The sequence below is a fragment of the Falco rusticolus genome, chromosome 12 (genome assembly GCF_015220075.1).
Source record: "Falco rusticolus isolate bFalRus1 chromosome 12, bFalRus1.pri, whole genome shotgun sequence".
In the NCBI taxonomy this organism is placed as follows: domain Eukaryota; kingdom Metazoa; phylum Chordata; class Aves; order Falconiformes; family Falconidae; genus Falco; species Falco rusticolus.
Genome location: NC_051198.1, coordinates 15969611 through 15991934, shown reverse-complemented (window position 1 = coordinate 15991934; position 22324 = coordinate 15969611). Strand labels below are relative to the sequence as shown.

Genomic DNA, 22324 nt, shown 5'->3' with positions numbered 1-22324 from the left:
TCCATTATCAAACCTCTGTTTTTACATTGGTGTTGAGACACTGTGATCAAGTCAACCCTTCACCTGATCTTTGTTCAGGCAGATTGTGCTCCTGGAGTCTTTCACTGTAAGGCATGCTTTCTAGTCCTTTAATCAGCCCAGACTCTCTTTTCTGTATTTTTTCCAATGTGTCACCATCCTTCTGGAATTATTCACAAATAACCTTTTCATTAGTCGAGCCGTTCTTCACATGGTTGAATAATATTTGCCTGATGAATTTAGAGTAACCTTCCTATCGGTTGGTTATATTATTTTTGAGTTCTTAACGTGAGCAGCTGCAGAGGTCTCTTATCCTACAGCTCCACTGGCCATGGAAGACATTTTCATGTGTTGTTTAGTCCTTCTTCTGGACAAGCCACTATACCACCTGCTATCGATCCCAGCTGAGCCACAATGAGACACCAACATGCTAACATGTAAAAATGTTCCCATGTCTCAGGATGGAAAGGGACATAAACCCAGCCATTCTCGGGCTAGCTCAGCACTTCTCCTTGTTTCCTGCAGATTGCCAGAATCCTTTGGTATGCAAGAAATTCTCAGAAGGAAAGGTTATTATACATGGAGTATACTCCTGAACTGTGGAACTCCTGAAAGAAGGCCACGTTTATCACTCCAAGAAGCTTCTTAAGGGGCTGCTTCAACTGATGCTAGTTACTGTATCTAGTGCTTCCTTACCTGTCAATCCCAGTGATTTGTCTTAATTACAGAATCACAGAATGGTCAATGTTAGAAGGGACATCTGGAGATCATCTAGCTCAAGCCTGCTTCTAAAGCAGGTTCTCCTAGAGCAGGTTGCACAGTCATGTCCAGGTGGGGTTTGAATGTCTCTAGAAATGGAGACTTCTCTCTGGGCAGCCTGTGCCAGTGCTCTGTCACCCTCATGGTAAAGAAGTTCTTCCTCATATTCAGAAGGAACTTCTTGTGCTGCAGTTTGTGCCCATTGGCTCTTGTCCCGTCACTGGGCACCACTGAAAAGAGCCTGGCCCCATCTTCTTGACACTCGCCCCTAAGATATTTATAGACATTGATAAGATCCCCTCTCAGTCTTCTCTCCTCCAGGCTAAACAGACCCAGCTGTCTCTGCCTTCCCTCATCAGGGAGATGCTCCAGTCCCCTCATCATCTTCACAGCCCTCTGCTGGACCCTCTCCAGTAGTTCCCTGTCCCTCTTGAACTGGGGAGCCCAGCACTGGACACAGCACTCCAGATGTGGCCTCACCAGGGCAGCACGGAGAGGGAGGATCACCTCCCTCGACCTGCTGGCCACGTTCCTCCGAATGCACCCCAGGGTCCCGTTGGCCACCTTGGCCACACGGGCACACTGCTGGCCCATGGGCAACTTGCTGCCCACCGGCACTCCCAGGTCCTTGTCCACAGAGCTGCCTTCCAGCAGGTCAGCCCCAGCCTGTGCTGGTGCCTGGGGTTGTCCCTCCCCAGGTGCAGGAGTCACCTAACCCACACTGCCTGACCTTACCGATGGGGACGTTATGGGGACAGGGTCAGAAGTCTTGCTGAGGTCAAAGTAGACAACATTCACCACTCTCCCCTCATCTACCCAGCCAGTTGTTCCATCACAGAAGGCTGTCAGGTTGGTCAGGCATGATTTCCCCTTGGTGAATCCACTTTGACTGTTCCTGATGATTACCCGGCTCCATGGAAAGTGATTGACATACTGGGGTATTTGTGAAAAACAGAAGGGTGGGCAAAAATTCAACACCATAGAAGGCTATCCTTGCTTGAGAATGTCCTCAGTCATTCTCATCTACATTTGAAAGAGGTGGATGTTTGCAAGAAAACTGTGTCTATACAACAATTACACTAATTTTAGCTCAGCAGAGTGTCAAGTCCCTTCTTAATTACAAATTAACCTGACTCACTTCTCCTTGGCCGCGGTGTTCTGCTGTCATTTGCTGCAGTGAAACAGGCTGCGGAACTTCCCCTTTAGATTTTCATAAGAAAGCCGCTTGTTCAATGTCATGTTTTAGACTTCAGCTGGACTCTCCTTTCTTGCCAGTGCTTGTTTCCATTGAACACACAGCTTGGTGAAGAAATAGCCCCTTCCCTATCCTGCAGCCTCCCCTGACCCTGCTTCAACCAGACAGGCAGTTGTGGTTGTGGTTGCTCTTGATGTCTCTGAAGCCATTGAGGTAGTACAGCCTAAACTTTCTTCCCTGCTACATGACACTCAAATCGCACCAACCTCCCCCGCCAAAGTGAAAATCAGGGTGATGGGAAAGCTTACACCTTTCGGTCCCACTCTCTTTCTGCAGTTTTGGGGCCTTGAAAGCAGCTCTCAGTGCCATCAGTATCATAAAAACAAAAAGAGCCTCTTTCTGATGCTTTCATCTAGAAGTTCAGAAAGCCGCAGCCACCTCCAGGCTTTGATCTTGAGCCAAAGCCAAAGCCAAAGCCAAAGCCAAAGCCAACCTCCTTTGTTCCCCAGACCTTTTAGTTTTGTTTTGACAGACACAAGTGCTCTTCTCTGTGCTTTTCTTCTCTCTGTTCCCCCTTCTCACACACACCCCACCTCCCCAGGCCCTGGCTGGAAGTCTTATCATTCCTGTGGGAGAACGTGTGTATGAACTTCTGTTTCATAGGTCACCAAGACAGTGCTGGACCAAGGGAGATGGGCAAGCAGAGCCTAGGTGATTTGGCCCCAGATGTTAAGACAATGGGCTTTCCTGCCATTGTTTTCGGTCAGTCTGCCTGACTGCAGGAGGCAATGCACACTCTGTCCTGGTGGCTAAAAATGCCCGCGAGGGAAAGGGAAGGGCCACAGCAGACATCTGGGGCCAAAGAAGAAGTGATTTGTTAACCATGTGTAGCCACAAATGGAGCTTTGAGGGAGGGGACTGCAAATAGCAAACTATTTCCAGATGTTCAAAGTCAATTCAAACATGCCACCTACTGGACCTGAGCTTGGAGGCTTGGTAGAGATGTAGCATCTGGCACTGAAGAACCAGGAAAGATGAGCTTCCACACTTTCCAAGGGTTTCTTGCGAAGGATGGTCCGTCCCTCACCTCTCCTGCTCTCTGGAGTTTATGATCAGTGTCCTCAACTGTGCTCTGCAGAAAGCTTTCATATAGCCAAAAGCTGAAGAGAGCAAGACAGAGGGCATGCAAAATTTCCCCAGGAACTCTGTGGGAATAGTCCTTCTTGTATTGCTTTGTGGAAGGAAAATACATCAGAGCAGCAAAGCACAGGCTTTTTAATGTGGAAATCTTGAGTCTGCCTTTCCTCTGCCAGAGCCTGCCTCATGTGATGCTGAGCAAGTAGGGCACATATTTAAATGCATCCCCTAGTTTGGGATGCTCCAGCTTCAAACACAATGGCCTCTGGTTAAGAGGTGCTGAGCAAGCTTCAGAGTCATTAGTTTCAAAATATTAGATGGTCAGCACTTCTGGAGCTCTTCCTGTCTTAGTTTCTTGGCCTCCGAGGAAACCTTGGAAGTGGTGACAGAGAAGATGGTGAGCCATTTGCCCTGTGTAGGGAAGGTAGAGAAGTCCATGACTCATGACCTTCCTAGACATCCCAAAGGTAGCGCAAGTTACTGCTAGTGAGCTGTAAGCCCTTTGCTAAGCACATTTTGTGTGCTCCGGATCTGATGGAATGGAAGAAGGCAGAACTAAGGGGCATATCTGAAGTACTGCCATGAACCTCCCTGTGTCTCAGAGCTTTTTCAGCTCACTCACTTGAAAACCTGCCTGTGCCGCTCATAGGCAAATGGAATCAAAGGAAAGAGAAACCAGCCTAATACTGCAGCAGGTAAATGTTCTTTCATACTTCTTAAGTGCCACTGAAGGCAAAGCATTATCGTTACAAAAACAGCTGCTGTTTGTCAAAATCCTTCCCTAACATTTGTGGTAGATCATTTTGGTCATTTACGTTCCGGTTCTTCCCTAAAGCTTTGCCACAGGGATTTGGGCAGGAGTTCAAGTACCTGGCAGCTGGAACCATGCCCCGGCTAAGCCACCTAAAGACTGACATTCCAGGCCTCCCCTCATGGAGAAGAGCCTTGGTTCCCTAACTGAGCTTCAGCATCCCGAGTACAAAGCCTGTCAGATTTCATTGTTAACGAGTGAGGAAATAAATTGGCTCTAATTATTCTATGAAGAGCTTAGATGGAATTTTACAGGAAAGAAGCTTTGTCTAGAGATTATAAGAGGAGCCTCTGAGCCAGGAATCCCAGGTTTTATTTCTGGTTCTGCCCTTCATTCATTGAGTGGCCCTGAGTGAATGTTATATCTTGTTTTCCCCCGGTCTGTACAAAGGGGTGCTGATATTGAACTTCCTGGCATAAGTGTTCTAGGCTTAATTAATTAACAGCAGTGAAGCAATCTGAGTTTTCAGTTGGAAGATGCCATAATAATAATCAAAGAAATATTTCTCGCTACTTTGGTGATTGGCATTCTCATTCTTTTTCATGTGTAGATGACAGCCCTCGATGAGAGAGAACAGGGCTTTCAGTCTACTAACTGGTGACTGGGTATTAAGGGAAACCAGTGTGTAACTGGGTAATAAATTCACTGAAATTGCATTTCTTCTTAGGCTGTGAAGAACAGGCAGAAAGACTTTTGCTCAACTATTTGTTAGTCTAAAATTTCCCATTGTTTTATGCAAACAAATCTTGTTGCAAATGATTCACTGTGACTTTTGTTTGAGTAGTTTCTATTCGTGGAGAGTGACTGGCCAATCAACTTACATGGTATTGTGTCTACTCTTTAAGTAGATAATGCTCAGGCTCCCAAATACCTTTCAAAACCATAAAATCACAGAATTGTTCCGGTTGGATCGAATTTCAGGAGCTCTCTAGTTTAACCTCCTGTTCAAAGGAGGAGCAGGTCGGCTACAAGGTGAGAACAGGTTGCTTAGGGCTTTTGACAGCTGGGTACTGAAAATCTTCAAGGATGGTGGCTGTGCAACCTCTTTGGCCAGTACTTGACTGTCCTTATGGTGAAAACACTTTTCCTTATAGCCAGCCTGAACATCTTTCACTTTAATTTATGTCCATTGTCTCTTGTCTTCCCACCATGCGCTGTGGTGAAGAGTTTGGCTCCATCTTCTCGATAGCCTCCTTGTAGGAGCTGTCAGGCTGTTGTTTGTCCCCCACAAAGCCGTTTCTTCTCCAGGCCAAACAAGCCTAGTTCCCTCAGCCTTTCTTAACAGGGCTTTAGCTCCCAACTGTCTTGGTGTTGTCTGCTGAACTTGCTCCAGTGTGTCAACTTTTTTCTTGCACTGGGGGTCCAAAACTGAGTTCAGTGCCATGTGAGTACCTAGGGAAGGGAGATAAACACATCTGCCAGCCTCCTGGCGGTGGCTCTCTTAATACAGCCCAGAGTGCCTTTGTCCACCTTTGCTGCCAAGGCACGCTGCTGGTTCATGCCCAGCTTGCTCTCTGCCTGGATCCCCAGATCCTTTTCTGCAGAGCTGCTTCCCCCTCCCAGCCTGTACTGCTGCAGGGGCTCTTCCTTCCCAAGTGCAGGACTTTGCATTTGTCCTTGCTGCATTTCATAAGGTTCTTATGAGCCCATTCCTGTGGAGGCCCTCTCCAGGGCCCTCTGAATGGCAGCCCTACACTCAAGCATGTCAGCTTCCCCCTGCTACCGTGATGTCTCCAAGCTTGATGAGCAGGGACTCCGTTGCCTCATCCAGACAACTGCTAAAGGTGTTTAAAGAGGACAGGCCCCAGGGTAGACCGCTGCAGTACCCCACTTGTTACCAGCCTCTGGGTAGAGTACAACATGTATCTACCCCTCTCTGAGCCTGACCATCTAAACAGTTTTTTACTTTCTGCTGGTCCACCCGTCTAGACCATAACATCCGAACTTGAATACAAGAATATTGTGGTAGACAGGGTCAAGCCTTGCTAAAGTCATGGTAAAATGCCTGCCAGTCGTGTATGAATAATAGCTACATATATGATATTTACCTGTCTGTGTGTGCCATGTATGTGCACTTTTTGAAAACAGACTTGTGAACTGCTGTGCAGTCACAGTCTAAAAGCCAGTCATCATGGCAGTGAAGTGAATTTATGTCTTACAGTTCAATTTCCTGAACATGGTTCCCATTTTACCTTTGACCAGGATTTTTTAAAGCAATCATCTTTGTCCTTACATCCAATTCCAGTCATGAGTCAAAAGGGTCTCTACATTTGAATGCTGGAGGTACTTCTAGCCATAAGTCATTCTCTAAAGTTTTTCATTCCCCTAACTTCAAAAGGAGTTCTAATCTTTTTAACCTCTGCTTTCCCCAGTAATGTCAAACATATGGTCTACAGGAGATATGGACCACCAGTAAAATCATGGGAAGCTCATGGACTGAGAGAATGGATGTGAGTGAGACACTCCAGGAGAACAGGATTGGCTCCATGCCTGGCCTGGATAGCCTTGTTAGCATAAGCAGTATGGATCTCGGGCGCCATCCACTCTGTGTGTATCTGGGCTTTAAACTTAAACCAGATCTGCAGCTGCAATCACCATGTCCTTGGTACTGATGTCCAGCTCTGTCCTGTGCCTGTCATCTCATCTCCTGTTGTCTGGAGATGTAGTGCAGAGAGTTTTCCCCAGCCATTGGGAAATAGAAGCTGTGTGTGCTTCTCATCATCTCTTCTTGCTAGCAACATTATTTTTCTAACGAAGTTAAGAATATGCTCTGAGAGCTTCTGGGTGCAGGGTGAGGCACGCAGGGAAGAAGGGGAGGTGTGTGGCCATTGTTTAACTGGGTTGGGGAGCTCACTCCTTCTCAAAGCCTTGACCCACTGAAGGAGGGTGGTGCCTAAGTGAGCTGCTCTGCTGCAAAGTTGGAGCCATCCTCCGCAGTACCGCAGTGAGTGCTACTGAACTCAGGTACAGCCACACTCAGGGCTGTGGTTCATCATGGACGACACGATACCACCCATGCCGATGTGCTGATCTCTGCCTAGCTGGAGAGAGGAGACATTCTGAACCTCTGGTTCATCACCTGTTGGAGGTCTCGCATCCAGGTACTGACTGACTAAAAAGGTTATACCCAAAAGCTGGTAGCAGAGCACCCAGGACTAGTGCTAGAAGTCAGGCCTCACCCCTCTTTACAGAACACAAATTTCCAAAATCCCATGTTTGAGCAATTCTTGTAGCTTCCCCTCCTTGGCCAGTGTTAGCTACATAATGGCACCAAGCCAGATAACTTAGAGGAAATAGTTTTTCTTTCAGACTGGCCTGTCAACTCGTGCCTGAAGCCTGAGTGTGGGCAGTGTGCTGGAGATGCACTTGTCCAGGAGTCAGGCAGCACTACAGCAAAGAAATAAAGACATGAAAATTACCATGGGTGAAAAATGCAGAGGTTGGTATCGGCGTCTGACACAGCCAGTGCAGCTTGGGTGAGTGGATGGCTGGATGCTGTTTCTAGCTGATCTCCCACCCAAAGTGTACTGAGGACCTTTGTACATGTGCAGCTTCCTCCTCCCAACAGTACTCATGAATATCATGGTAATTATTATTTCCATTTGCCAAGAGGTGCAGTAACTAGCCTAGGGCCGCTCATCAGGCTGTGGCAAAGGTCAGCCTTGTGACTCCTGGGGCCCTGAATTTTCTATGCAATTAAAGACAGAAATCCTTCCTTTACCAATTCCATGACACAGCACTCAGCGACAATCAGGCAATTGCCTGAATGGTTTAATGAACCCTCTAAAGCTCTGGAGAGAATGGTTGAATTTACTGTTGGATTTTCCAACCTTGTTTTCTGGCAGCCAGAAAATCAAATCTCTTGTAATCATCTTAACTGTGAATATAGGCACTGCAACCTGTTTTTTTATGCCAGGGTTATTTACCACAATTGGGTCCTGTAGGAGTGGGGAGGCGATCTCATCGTGCAGCCTTTCTGCCTGTGCAAGAATGTATTTACCGATGTAGTCATTGTCTTGAACCGGCTAATCCTCTGCTGCCGGGACGGCATCTGCACCACTCGATCCCAGTGTCAGAGACACTCTTTTGCCAACAGCTGACAGCGTTTCCCTGTTTTAGGGATGGGTCTGTTCTTCACCTGCTGGGGACTGTAAATGCTATCCTTGCTACTGCTGTGAAGTGAACGTTGTGTGCCTTTTGGACGTGGCGAGGGGACAGTCAGGAAGTCCTGGGAAGCCACAGGTGCTTGTGCCATGCTGTGGACACCAGCAGGTTTTGCCCGAGATGTGGCCCACAGCAGGAGTGAGAAGACCCCTCTTTGCTCTGGCTGTCTGCAGAGTGTCTGCAACCCACAGCCCAGCTGGTGTTGCCATGGTCACGTTGTCTGCCCCAGGCCCATGAATTCTGATCACTTCAGTGAAAATAATTTGGTGCAGTCAGCAGAGATGTGGGGTTTGCCGTTACCGCACCCACCCACACAGATACACACGCTCCTGCGACCATCTTCTTTGTGCCATGGTTTCAGTACGCGAGCGGACAAGTCTGCTTGTAAGACACAGTGGTATGTCAGCCAGCGGGGATGGTTACAAACGTGGCTTACTCCGGCTCTGCTTAACAAGACCTCCTCCTGCTGCTTGGAACAATGTGTTGTTACCACAACATGACATATAGTTAAGAAAAGAAAGCCAAGCACAATCCACCCAAACTTCAAAACTTCCCCCTTCCCTTCAACAACAGATTTTTCTCGTCAGGTTCAAATTATTTGCCAATGAGTGCTGGAAAATGCCGTTGCTCTGGTGTGGCTTGTATTTATTTGCTGCCTAAAATCAACAGAAGGTATTTCTGGGAAGTGAACATCAGGGGGTGCGAGAAAATGACATCAGCTTGTAGTAAAACTAAGGCTAGCTTCTTCGAGAGCTGGGCCACAGTGGTGGTGATTTCGTACTACTCCATTGCGGCTTCTGTTCCTGGGCTGATGTGCCCAGGCCGCATGCTGTAATTTCAGGTTTTGGTGAACTGAGAGTAAAATCCCAGCGCTGCCCAGCCTCGGTGGGCAGGCTGGCTGGGTCACCTCTCCACCTCTCAGCCCATAGGTGAGGTGCACTGGGAGGGCGGCAGGACAGACAGACACTTGGTGCTTGTGCTTGCTCTCACTGTTGTCCTTGAGGGAGGCTGCTACACGTTTGCAAGGGAGCCAGGTAGTGGATGGATGTTGTACAGAACTTCAGTCTCCCAGTCTGTCGAGCTTGAAAGTTTTTCCAGCTTTCAATTTTGTCTAGAGTTTCTTTCTTAAGACTCCCCCCTTCTTCAAACAGAGCCTCAACTCTGGCTGGGTCCCAGAGATAGATACCAAATGGCGCTTTTTTCCCTTTCTTTTGCTCTTTCTTCCTTCTCGTGAAGCTGGCAGACTCTCCAAACACACATCCAACCAACGCACAGTGCATTCGAAAACAGGCCATCTGGCTGAGCACTCCTTGAGAATGAGAAGACAAGAAAAACAACCCTCTTGGAGCTGGCAGCCGAAAGGCAGGCAGCCCGTACGTGGACTTGATCTCGTGGTGCAATCCAAGAGCCATCCAATCCAAGGGCATTGCAAAAAAGCTCTTTCCTAATGAGCAGAATACGGCTGTCTCCAGAAGCGGCTCCAAGTCAACAATTTGAGTGGGATGCTGTAACTCTCCTCGCTGCACATGTGCTCATTAATTAAAGCCACTTTGGAAGATGCCCCTGACACCCCCGCCGGGGCTTCCAGCCTACCCTCCCCGAAATCCTGCTTGCTGCTTTGCAGCCCCCTGCTGGGCAGGGAGCTGCTGAGCCCCAGGGGACAGGGCCATCACCATCTAGGGTACTGCAGAGCCCCAGGAGGACAGAGCCATCAGCATCCAGGGAACTGCTGAGCCCTAGGAGAAGGACAGGGCCATCAGCATCCAGGGAACTGCTGAGCCCTAGGAGAAGGACAGGGCCATCAGCATCCAGCTCTTAACCACAAAGCAGACCCATTGCATCACCAGCGAACAGCTGCGTGGGGAGCAGAGCACTAGAAGGAAGTTGCACTCCATTTGCTTTGCTGTCATTTTTCTCCCCTCTGAGTTTGGTAACAGCCAGAGTGCTCCAGGCATAAAACCACTTTGGGCAGGTCAGCAAGCAACAGGGACAGAAGTGAGCTGAGCAACCCAATATTGCAATTCTTAACTATTTTTCTGATGATTAAGGACTGGGTTCACAAAATCATGGTGGCTACGGTGAATGCAGAGCCATTAGTAGCCAAATCCCTCAACAGCAGAACAGGAAGGTCTCAGCAGAAGTACAGACTAAAGAAATTATATCACATTAGGTAGAGAACTTCTGGAAATTGCTGGCCCAGCAGGCTGCAGAGGCAGGGAGTATCAGCAGGCTCAAAACGGGATTCAACAAAGTTGCAGACAACAGGTCCTTAAATGGACACAAAAGGAAACAGGCAAGATGTACAATCTCACATCCCAATCCAACAAAGGCAACTGCTGAGACAGCACAAGGAAGAGGGAGATGTCCAGGCCCACGTGCTCCCCCTGGATAGTCTCTCACCTTGCCCCAGCTGGGAGCTGAGGGCTGGGTGGGGAGGACCACTGCTCTGGCCCAGAAGGGCCATTCTTCAGTTTTTATTGTAAGACTCAGTCCCTGTGCCAGCCTGATCTGAAGGTCATATGAGCAGACTGTTGCCTCTTTAAATTACCAGAAGGAAGCTAGAATCCGATTTTTCTCGGAAAGATGGATTTGTGGAACATGTTTCCGTGAATAACAGTCACAAGCCCTGGCTTAACTGCTGTTTGGTCTCCCAGTCGTTACATTTCACACAGTGACTGAGTGATTCATTTGACCCTTTACCTTCTTTCTTGGGATCTCCTTATTTTCTGCATCTGCCCCTTTAGTGCTGATGGCAGCAAGGACAGCTCAGCCTCTGGCAGATCATATAGCTACAGCTAAGCTAGGTGTCTGTGGGTTTCCAATGGCTAGTTACAGTTCTGCATCTGTGGATAGCTATTTCTCAGCTTTCTGCTGTGGCTTCTTGCATGCAGTTGTGTTTCCAAGGTGAGGGACTAAAGCTTTTGACTTTATTAACTCAAGAATAGACTTCTGTAAGTGAAAAATTGCTTTCTTATCTTGAAAAATTATGACAAAGGATACACAGCACCAATTCAGGTCCTTAGGAGCTCTGTTTCTGACCACTGAGTTATCAGAGACATTCAGTGCCTCTTCCTCTTATCAACATGCAATTTAGTTGTCCCCAGCTGACAAAGGTGAGGTCTAAAACTGAGATTTTGCATCATTATCTTTTTAAACCCACTGCTTTATAAGCTTTAACAATGACAGTGGGATGTTCGTCAACTGAAAAGGAAATAAAAAACATGGGTTTGATTGAGTCAGATATGCCCCTTCTTTGGGGCTGACAATTCAAACAGAAGTGGCTTGTTCAGAAAAAACAGGAGGTGACAAGGGATAGAGACCTGTACTAAATCAGAATGAAGTTCAGCAGTGCAATTGCTAAATCGTATCAGAGAGAATGCAGAGAGTAACTGGGAAGCTTCAACGTGGAAAAAAAAAAAAAAAAAAAAAAAGGGAAAGAGGCACAACGAATTAGAAGAGACCTCTAGCTTGTTGAATCTACTCCTCTGCTGTCATGATATCCCACAACTGATAAAGATCTGTCTTCAAACAGTAAAGCTTTTTATTCCCATTCCATTTTATTCTTTGGAGGTTATTTTGAACTTCACTCTGCTGCTGTTTTGAAAGCTTCTGCTAGTTTTCAGCCTGAATTTATTTATGACCAGTGTATGCCCATTTTAAGATCTTTCCTTTTTTAAACTCTAACCTGCTATTAGCCACATTTAGTAAATGTTTTAGAGCATAATTCATCTCCTACAAATATGTGTGTTCTGTTATGCTAACGTTGTCCTTTTTTTATTTTTAACTTACAGGAAAGCAGAATATGCAAAGACAAGATAAAACATGTTTCAGGTCTACATTACAATTCAGACAGAAATTTAAATCAGCTGAAGACATCAGAACTAAATGCTTTGTAAGTGTTTCTGTGCTATCGATTACTCAAGGGATAGTTACAGATAATATGCCTTTCAGTACATATTGCTTCCTTTACAGCCTTTGATGTGATTTTGTGAAAGGTAGATTCCCTTCAGGAATGTGCTTTGAGGTCTGAGGCAAGTCAGCTGGAGCTCTGGGAGCATGGTTTCTCCAGAGACCAGGTTCCAGACTTGCTTGAGATGTTTGTATAAACACCACCATTGACAAAGACAGTATATCAGGATATATTCTCATGATACTGAGAATACCAAGTGAATATCAGTTGTGCTGTGGGAGTGGCATTTGTGCCTTGTATTCCAATAAAATGAATTAAGTTTTCTTCAGGTCGATTCGGAAATTAGATGTAGAGAGTGTCCAAACCATGACCGGTGAAAAGGATGCCAGTTGGAATACTTTTCTAGTGAAAAAATGGGGTTTGAGAGAACAGATATTTTCATAGAAAGTGTTTGCTGTCCTCCAAATGTGCCCCCCTCTTATAAACCCTTAGAAGAGATTTGATTGTTGGCAGTTTGGGGATTATTTCCCTCCCTTTCCCCCCAGTGTTTTCCAGTGGAAAATATTCAGGGTTTGGGTGTTCAGCCCTTTGCTGAAATGTCAACATTTTCCAGAGGGTGAAGGAAGGGAAAAGAGAAGAAAAGAAAAACATGTTCTGACCAGCTCCAGTCAGAGCCAAATGGCTCAGTCCTGGATTTGGTCAGCGAAGTATGCTGGAGGGGAGAAAATGGGAGTGTCTTGGTTCCACACACAGCCTGGCTGGGCTGAGGGCTGCATATCACGATCCATTCGTATGAGTCATTCCAGCCGAAATTTCACCAAGGGAGCGTGTGTAGTGGCTTTTAAGCACTTTAGGTCAATATGCAGCATAGGGCTGCAAACACTGCCATGCTGCTTGCCATGGCCACTTCGGCTCTTTGTGCGCGTGTGGGATGCGCGCAGGTACACTGTGTTCAAGTGCAAGCCCTCCAATATTTCCATGACGTCTTTAAGTCACAGAGACCACAATAACCTTTGGCACCTATCCAGACCTGCAAATTCAGCTTTTCCCCAATCATGAAAGAAGAGAAAGGATTAAAATGGCATGTGCTTGTAAACATACGTGATTGCCTGTGCCCTCCTCCTGGGTGATGCTGTCCTGTGCTGTGCAATGGCTGGAATTTAGCCTTTGAGAGCCCCAGCCAGCTATGGACAGGCTGGCTTTAGGCAGGGAGAAATGCTGGAAGAGCCAACATAAAGGCTGCTAAACTACACATGCATATGCGTGCGCCGTCCTGCTTCTGGGGGAAAAGGAGTGGCTTCGTTTCCCTAACACGTTGCTGATACCCAGCTGCATGCTCAACCTCCAGAAAGCTGTCCCAGCACTTGGGCACCTTCAAATCTGAGGAAGGCAAGGGCCACCTTTGCTTCCACCTCTCCAAGGTGTCTCCCACAGCTGCAGTGGGGAAACTGGTGGATGGATGCATACCCAGACTAGGTCTTTGTCCCCCTCTAGTGACCCGATTGCAAAAGAAGTTTTCTGAGTCCTATTCCCTCCAGTAAAGATGGTCGTTAATTTAGGCCAGGATGTTGAATGGTTTCCTTTCTAAAGGCCAGTAGGACATCTAAGCACCACTGGCAGGTCATATACTTATACACCCTCGGACATTACCCATTACCAATGTAAACAATAATTAGGAGCTTGATTTTCTGCTCTAATAGACCACGTGTGCCTGCTTTCCTCCCATGGAGGATGGCAGCCACAGGCTTCAGATGACAGCCTGTGCTTAGTCCTCCGGGAGACCCACCTAGGGCCACTGTTACCAGTGCAAAAGCACATGCTCCCAGTCTCTTGTAACCAAACACTTGCTGAGTCACAGCCTAGTCACCGGTACACTTAGCGAGTCGCGTCAGCCATCTGTCACCAGCACATCCTCCTCACCGCGCTGTGACTCCATGGGGAAAACAACAGGAGGCAGATTACGTTCAGCTGAGGAGCCAGGCTCGCGTGTGTCTTGGCTCTGAGTAACCCCCAGATTGCCTTCTAACCAGTGGTGGAGGCTTCGGCTACTCTTAGTTTGGCCCTTTGTCAGGGAAGAAAGTGACATTCAGGTTCAAACACTGAAAGTTTTACCTGACTAATGAGTGACTCCAAACAAAGCCGACTCAGGCAAGACACTGTGCAAAATGTCCCTCCTACAGCCAGATCATGTACACAGACCTCCACGCTGGGGTTCTCCTCCAACCAGTGTTTAAAAAGTAGCACCAAAATATAGGGCACCCTGTTTCCTAAGGTCTTGTCCCACCTACAGCGTCACTGAAAGCCGCAAGAGCAGCCTTGTTGTGCCTCCTGTCCTGACGAACCCCAACGTTTCCCTTGGTTCAGCCGTGTGCTGGAGGTGCAGCCCTGGGGGGCACAGCCCCAAAAGGCGGCATCGCTCCCCGCCGGGTGCCGGCATTACCAATCAGATGAGGCACTGCCCAGACACGCCAGCCAGCCAGGGTGAGTGTAAGCAGTCCGGAGTAGGGGTTCACCCCGGATTTCACAAACCTAGACCCCTGTGCTGCTTACCACAACCTCCCCAGCCTCCTCTCTCATATGCTTGCAAGTCTGTTTTCCCCATGAACTCCCTGACGGACAAATCACCCACACCAGCAATCTGACCATCCTGCTTTATCCTGAGGCAACGAAAGAGTGTGGAGTGGATGTGGCCTTTTTTGTTCTGGAGCAAAAAAGTGAACTCAATGCCAGGCACAGATCCCAGGCTGTATAGCTGAAATCGCGCTTAGAGCACATAATTCCCATTTGTGCTTGTGTGCACGCAGGGCAAGGGTGGGGGTTGGCGGGGGGGTGAATATAAGAATGTAATTGTCATAATTTAATCCAAAACTACTTCTTGGAAGAAAAAAAAAAAAAAAAAAACACAACAGGCTGACACAAAACAGCATGTTCAGTTATAAACACCACATGAAAGAGCCGTATTATGTTCTGCTTGGTAACTGACATTGAACGTTAACGTTCTCAGCTGCCCACTACTGGGCAAAGGCCTTTCCAGCGCTCCCCCTCCCGTTGCAAACAAAAGCCCCCAGCCAAACTGCGGCACAGATACCAATTTCTGAGGCCGCAGAGAAATTCCACACTGAAAGTTCACTATGGGTAGAGGAGGGTGGCTGGTAGACGGAGCAGCACGGAGCAGATAGATAGCCATCTGGGACACAGGGCGCTCCCAGCTGCTGTGGGGAGAGCGCACGCACATCTCCTGCAAGGCCATAAAAAAGTTGGCATGTGCTGTGTGAGCCACGGAGGGGTTTTTCCCCCCAGATTTCCCAGAATAGGCCAGTGTATTCTCAGAGTGATGGGCCTTGCTGGCACCACGGCTGCTCCCCTTGGATGGACGCGGGTGCGCTGCAGCTGGAAGCAGCAGCAGCTAGCAGGAATGGTGTTGGGCCCTCCGCACCCTTCCCTTCTCCTCCCAGGCCTTCAGGTGGAGTGAGTCATTTGGTGGAAAGGAAGCACAGTCATTCCGGCTTAGATCCTCAGGGATGCTGACTTAACTCCGGATGGCACTGCACCCCTCAAAAAGCACCTAGGAACCTGGACACCTGATAATTCACTCGGCATTTCTTCTCTCCCTCCAGGGGCTCACCATTCCTGTCGGCAGGACCAGGAGGTGATGAGGAAATGCCCTTCAAATCCTCGCTCTCCCCTGCGGTGGGGGTGGCTGGGGTCTCATCCTAACTAGAGGCTCCACAAATCATCTGCTGCAGTCATTGCAGTAGGATATCACGAAAGAAATGCCTTCTGCTTGAAGAATATGTTTTTTAGCTTCATGCTAACCTTTATTTTTCATGGGGCTGGGTGACATTATTAGCACCCGTGCTTACTGCTGAAGTGAAGCATGTTTGTTGTAGCGTGGGTGGGAGATGGGTTACCATCAGTATGGAGGAGATCTAGAGAATGGCTTCTGTTATTTATTTCTTTTCTGTTCTTGTAGGATGTGTGATGCTGTTTAACAAAGACCTGCTTAGCAGAATCCAATTAAAATCTGAATTCCCACCCAGGCACCCTTGGGAGATCCTCCTTGCTTGCTCCAAGGGATAGTCAAAAGCAATGTAAAGGGGAAAAACTTGGTTCCCAGCCTGGTGGAGACACAGCGATGGGTGGGACCTCCCTGCTGTGTGGTGAGGTGGAAGGAGGCAAAACGTGTCCCCTACACCGTGGCACCTCGGGATGGAGCCCCAGCGGGCGTTGCCTTTTGCCCCGGGGGTGGTCAGGCTGGGCCCAGCACCGTGCCCCGAGGCAAAAGGCAGGGGCCCGCCGCCCCGCCCGCCCGAAAGGTGGAATTGAACCACTCTGTCGCTAGACAGCTACAGGTTTGAAGCCTGCACCCCAGACCACTGAGGGTCATCCGGGCAACTAGCATAAGCCCATCATCTCTCTATATGAAGCTCAAGTAGTCCTTCGCGCTGAGGTCAGGGTGAGCGCCGCTTGGGCCGCTCCAGCGCGTCCTCCGCCTTTCCCGATAAGCCCACCCCCCCGCGACGGTAGAGAGTGCCGCGGTGGCGGGAGAAACCCTGGTGGGTTCAGCCCCGTTACCGACCCAGAAGCCCCCGGGCTTGGTATGTAAATAACATGCCGTTGATTGGCTGCTGCCGAGGGCGGGGCGGGCGGGGAGGTGCTCCGGGAAGGGGCCGCGGCCCTGGCGGCGCCCCCGGCGCGGGGCGGCGGTGACTCACGGCGCTTCCCAGAAGGAGCGGGGCCGTGCCAGCAGCGGGGCCGCCCCGCGCCCTGCCCGCCGCCCTTCCCGGACCGCCGGGGTCCCTTACAACATCGGACGGGGCGGCTTGTGCAACGGGGCCGCCCCAGCCCCGGGCCCCCGCGGCGGTGTGATGGGCGCTGCTCGGCGGGGCTGGCGCGGCGGGAGCAGGCCGGGCGCAGGCTGAGCGCGGCCCGGCGGCCCTGTGCCTGGCTCGGGCTGGCGGCCCGCGGGCCGTGCCCCCGCCGGTGGGTGCCCAGGCCGTTAGGCGGGTGTAAACACGGCTGCCCATACAAACACAGGGCATATACATCTGACATGCGGGGCTCGGCAGAGAAGGCAGAGCACTGCCACATTTTGAGCAGTATCTTTTTTTTGGTTTTTGTTGGTGGGGGGGTTTTGGGTGTTTGGGTTTTTTTTATCTTTTCTTGTTTTTCCCCAGCAGTGGCTAACGCCAGATACTCTGGAGGATGTGAATCTCCCATGAGATACCTCGTAGAACAATAATATCCTCTGGGAGGAAATTCCTCCCTGGCCCCCAACTGAGGATCAGCTTATGCCCTGAAGTATGAGGATTGAAAACACTTGTAATTTTATCCTAGCGAGTGTAACTACAGAGGCTATTTTCATAAATGTCTAAACCCTTGAAAAATTACTCACTTCACTTGCCTGGAGAGATTCCTCTGAAGTGAAGCCATTTTTGCAAATGCATGTGGTTTCCAGTGATTTTTAATTAGATGATTCTTTTTGGTGTAAGCAACAAATAAAACCGTAGGCTTGTTCCCCCTCCTGCTTGCCCTGGGGAAGCTGAGGCTCAAAGCTGGTCCTCAGTGGAGCGGCACCAGGGAGGGTAAAACTGCTACAGAACAGAACCAGGTCCACAGCCCAAAGCTGAGAGCAGTTTTGTAGATATCAGCAAAAGAAAGTGAAAAATATATGGTGGGGCAGCGCCATTCCCACTCGCACCTGGGAACACTGCAGCACTGCCGGGCACAGCTTTGCTTTCACTGCGTGGCTCCAGGTTGTGACTTCACCCCGTTGGAGCTGCACCAGCTCTGGTGTCATCGGGTTCGCTGACTCCCCAACACAGTCTCGAGTGTACCTGAGGCCCCGTTGTTCGTAGTGAACAGCTCTTTTAGTAACTTAAATGTGGTTTTCAGAGCACATTTTTAATTCCAACCCAGATACAGGGTTTGTGTCAGAAGCTACTTGGAGAGCTGCTCCTGTGCCTGCCAATGCCAGGCAGGATTTTTTCTTCCCTTCCTTGGTTTACAGGACTTGTGTTCCCTGGTACATTCCTATCTCTTTACCTGGTACTTATCCCGGTAGCAGGTGGTATAATCTAGCAAGTTTCTTTTGTGCATAAAAATGCATGGGGTGGGGAACTGGGGGCGTGCGTGGGAGGACGTGCGGGGAAATTAGTCATGGGGAGGAAGAGGTTAGCGCGGGGGTTTGAGGAAATCAGGTGGCCGCAGCAATCCCTCCGGCTTCCAGCCGAGCCCGTCCTGACGTCTGCTGGGAAAAGAACGTCAGCTCAGAGATATGCTCCTGTCAGCCCAGCGGCATGTGACCTCGCTGACCAATTCAGGCTGAACAAGAATGGCTGCCAGGGGTCGGAGGAGACATTCCTAGCTCCTGTACTTCATTTTCAAGGCTCGGCTTTACCAACGCTTTCACTTTCTTTTTGCTTTACTTTCTAGTGTCTACCTTTTCTGGATCTCTTCCCCTGCAGCACTTCAAGGGGAAGGCATCTTAGGGTGACAGTGCTGCTCTCGTCTCTCTCTTGTGGCCTCTAGGATTTTTAAGCAGAGATGTCTTTCGTGTCTTGTGATCTGTCTCCCTGTGCTTTCCAGAAAAATACTACACCACACACTCAAGTCCAAATGAAAAACAGCAGCCAGGCAAAATGCTCCAGCCAAATAACCAAAAGAACCATTGGAGGGTCCAGCTCCTAAAACTTTCCTTATTCTGCGGGAAAGGGACATGCGAGATAATGAATGTGGCAGTTTCTAAAGATTGAACGGTGGAGGAAGGCGCTCGAGAGGGTCAGCAGCAACATAGGAAATGCTGCCGGACCACAGAGTTGGTAGGAAAGCAGTAACAAAGAAGTTTTGAGAATTTTCTCCTTGACCGGATGCTAGTCCGTCTAGGTTCAGCTCTCCTTCTGGAGCGGAAGCTGTGCTGGCCACTGACTTCCCCAGCAGTGGTTGGAAATAACATACCCAGGACCTCTGTGTGTCTGGTTTTCAAAGGTCTTTGTCACCCCTGACCAGGAGGCACTGTGGCTGAGTTCCTGCGCCGGACAGAGGTGCCGGTCTCCTTCTGTGAGGAGGAGCCCCGGGGGCAGGTACCTGTAGGCGATCCTTTGTGCAGTTTCTCTCGTCTGCTGCTCGGTGCACTTATGAGTCATCTTATGACTTATGATCAGATTTATAAGGCTACCAAAAATGCAAATAGGTACCTCCTAGGATTTTCAAAAGCGTGTAAATATGTGAAAAGACCCATTGATTTGAAGGGCCCCTCAGCACTTGATTTGCCTTTAAACATTTCTTGGAAATCCTGTAGGCATTCAGCTTCATCTGTAGACCAAGTATCTTTGATAATCTGACCCTTTGCCATTAGAAGTATAGAGCAAATTCAATTTATCAGCTTAATGATGGAAAAGCTTGCTCTCCTCAGTAGTGCTCTTAATTAAAGCATTTCTCAGTGTCTTTGGACCCGATTCTCCACCTTATGCAGAGAACGACAGTATGCCAAATGGGTGCAGAGCACTGCCAATTTAGGTTTGATTCAATGCCCATTCAAGTTAATAGAAATCTTCCCACGGGAATCAATGGGATTTGGTTCAGGCCCCAAAGTCAATGGGGAATTCTGATTTGGCAGTATTTTATGCCCACACTGCACCAGTATAAGCAAACAGTCAAGGTACAAAGCCTTGGAGAATTTGTAAGGGACTTCTGGGGCAGACAGTAGCCTAGGCTACTTGAACAATTCTCAGTGCCTAAGACTGTCCAGCAAGGAAGCCTTAAAACAAATCAGTCTGAACTTTTCCTGTTCATTTTTTGTAGCACTCTTACCAGTTAACAATACAGTCTTGATTTTACTTTTTTTGGTCCCAGTCTGACAGAACATACAAGCATCTTCAGTGCTTTGTTCTTACTTCTTCTTTTAACCACCAGAACCTGATTTGTGTCAGAAAAGATAAGCCTAGATCCCTACTGTATTAAAATAATTATTTGGTGTAAGGTGGGGGATGAGAAAGGCTGTTATTCTTAGCAGCAGCAATGAAATTTCAGCAGCTGATGACGTCAGTGCTAAAATGTCAGTGTGAAACAGGCTGGAACAAATTAAGAGTGTGGTGTCGTCACTGTGAGAGCCACGCTGCCCTCCGGAGGGACCGTGGTTGGATGCTGCAGATGCAGTTCAGGTGATGGGGAGACAGGCTTGCAGGAGGTTCTCAGAAGCCTCCAAAAAAGCAACAACAATCATCTCAGTACCAGAAAGGTCAAAGAAGATGCTATTTCAACATCCCTGCCTACCTCATGGCATGAGCTAACAGCAAGGGAAGGTCCACATCTACAAACCAGGTTCCAGGAACTAGTACAGAAAAGAACCAAAATAAAATCAGCCATCTTCTAGTCACTTAACTCCATCTCTGATGTCACTCCTGTGGCTCAAATCAAAGAGAAAGATGCCTTTTGTCGTGATGTGCTGCTTAAAAGAGATGTGCTTGGAGTAGAGGTGATCCTGAAACATTTATTACTTAACTGTGCTGTTGCTTTCAAAGAATGCCTTCAGGCTATCAAAAAAATGCTGAGCTGAAGATGCACAGAGCCTTAATCAAAAAGGGGTGAAATTCCAAAAGCATTCATGCTTGTTCTCAAAGAGCCTGGTCTTGCACGCTTCTTGGTTAGTCTTAGGTTGCAGTGTTAGACCCAGCCCTGCGTCAGTGGAGGGTATGGATGCTAGCTGAGAGGTGGTATCTCATGATCCTGATATCTTGGGGTCTTGAGCCCTGTATCTTCTTGGTCCAGCAGATTATCTGCCTTGTCTGCAGGCTTTGTTGCGCTGTGGGATGTGCTGTTGTTGGGGAGTGGTAGGGAGGGTTGTGACCATCCTTCATGGAGACCTGTAGTATTTTGTATGGAAATATCCGAAAAGTTGAGATTTCCTGGATTAGTGTTTCTAGAAAACTAGTACTGGTAACAAAACTGCTCTGTGTTGTTTCACTGCTTTCTAGAACTGTCTTTCGGGTGGCTGCAAGAATGGATGTGGTTACAGCAGACAGAGGAAAATACATTGCGATGTGTGCTTATCTATCAATCGTACCAGCTGTTTCTGGCATGCAGCAACTGGCTGACCACAGTAAGGAAAGGAGGATGTAATCAGTTAGCAAAGGCACTCCTTTCTCAGCAAGGACGATAAGGATTATTGGCAAACCCACAGAGAGTTACGGGAATAGAGGAATTGGTGTGCTGAAGTCACTTCCTATCAACTGGGAGTCCCTGTGCTTGGAGCATTGTGTTTGCTTTTCTCGTATGTATCTCATTGGTTGTCTGCATTAGTTCAGACACGTAAGTGCACTCACCCTGTCTCGGCACACAGAAAGCTCATTCAGATTGCCTTTGTAGTCTTTTATCTATTTTTAGGGGAAGGACTGAGAGGGGCTGTGAGCAGGGGAGTGATTCCTTACCACATCTTTACACCAGCAAAACACCTTGCTGCAGAGATATTTGCAAAAACAGGCGTGATTTAATCAATTCAGGGAAGAGGCATATGCCAACAGAAACACTCTTTTGCCAACACAAACCACGCTGCCACTAGAGGAGTATTGGTAATCCCACTCTTGTCAGCGTGGGGCCTCTGCCGCACTGGTTAGGTGCTGTATGGGCAGGCAGCATAGGAGGTTCCCAGCCGGTGAGATCACTCAGGGCTTTGCACCTCAGTGCTGAGGTGAGCCCCTGCTCCCCCATCTCAAGAGGAAGCAGCAGCCATTTCAGCTGCACCTGTATCAACAGAGAATTTATATAAACTGGAGGCGCAGGTGGTTGCTGTCGCAGTCTGTAGATGGGAGAACTGTCCGCTGCATCGTATATGGTCAGCGCAGGTCTTGATGATACCACGGGAGTATCTGGTGTCTTCTCAGAGGTCTTGCCAGCCAGCTGAGAGAGGGCTCCCGCTGCAGCCCTGCGTGCAACTAATTGCAGCCTAGCACTGAGGTTAGGAGAATGCTACTAGATCAAAGCTTCCTTACCAGGAAGGCTGGAGAGCCTGGACAAGGATGAGGTAGATCTGGAGTCAAATGTCATTGTGTCGCCCTGCTGTCAGCATTTCAGGTCTAAATATCTGACTGGTAAAAGTAGGGGAAGCAAAAGGTTGAATGCTACCTGCACTGCATCCTGTTTAGTCCAGTTTTACTAGAGCTTTGGGGATATAGGAATTAAATGTCCACAGAAGGAAACAAAGACTTCTACTTTATCTAGATTTAGAGGGTGGGGTGTGTGTGTGTGTCTGTGTGTGTGCGCAAGCATTAAGTGAAATTGATTTGTAATTACGAATCCCAGATAGACAGTCACTGGAGACAGAATTACTTTG

General features: G+C 48.5%; 1 non-coding gene across 1 annotated transcript; it reads right to left on the bottom strand.

Moving 5' to 3' along the window:
* Window positions 1-16300: 16300 nt before the first annotated feature.
* Window positions 16301-16387, bottom strand: TRNASTOP-UCA. The gene has a single exon. It is a non-coding gene; the product is annotated as a tRNA-Sec (tRNA).
* Between the last annotated feature and the right edge of the window lie 5937 nt (window positions 16388-22324).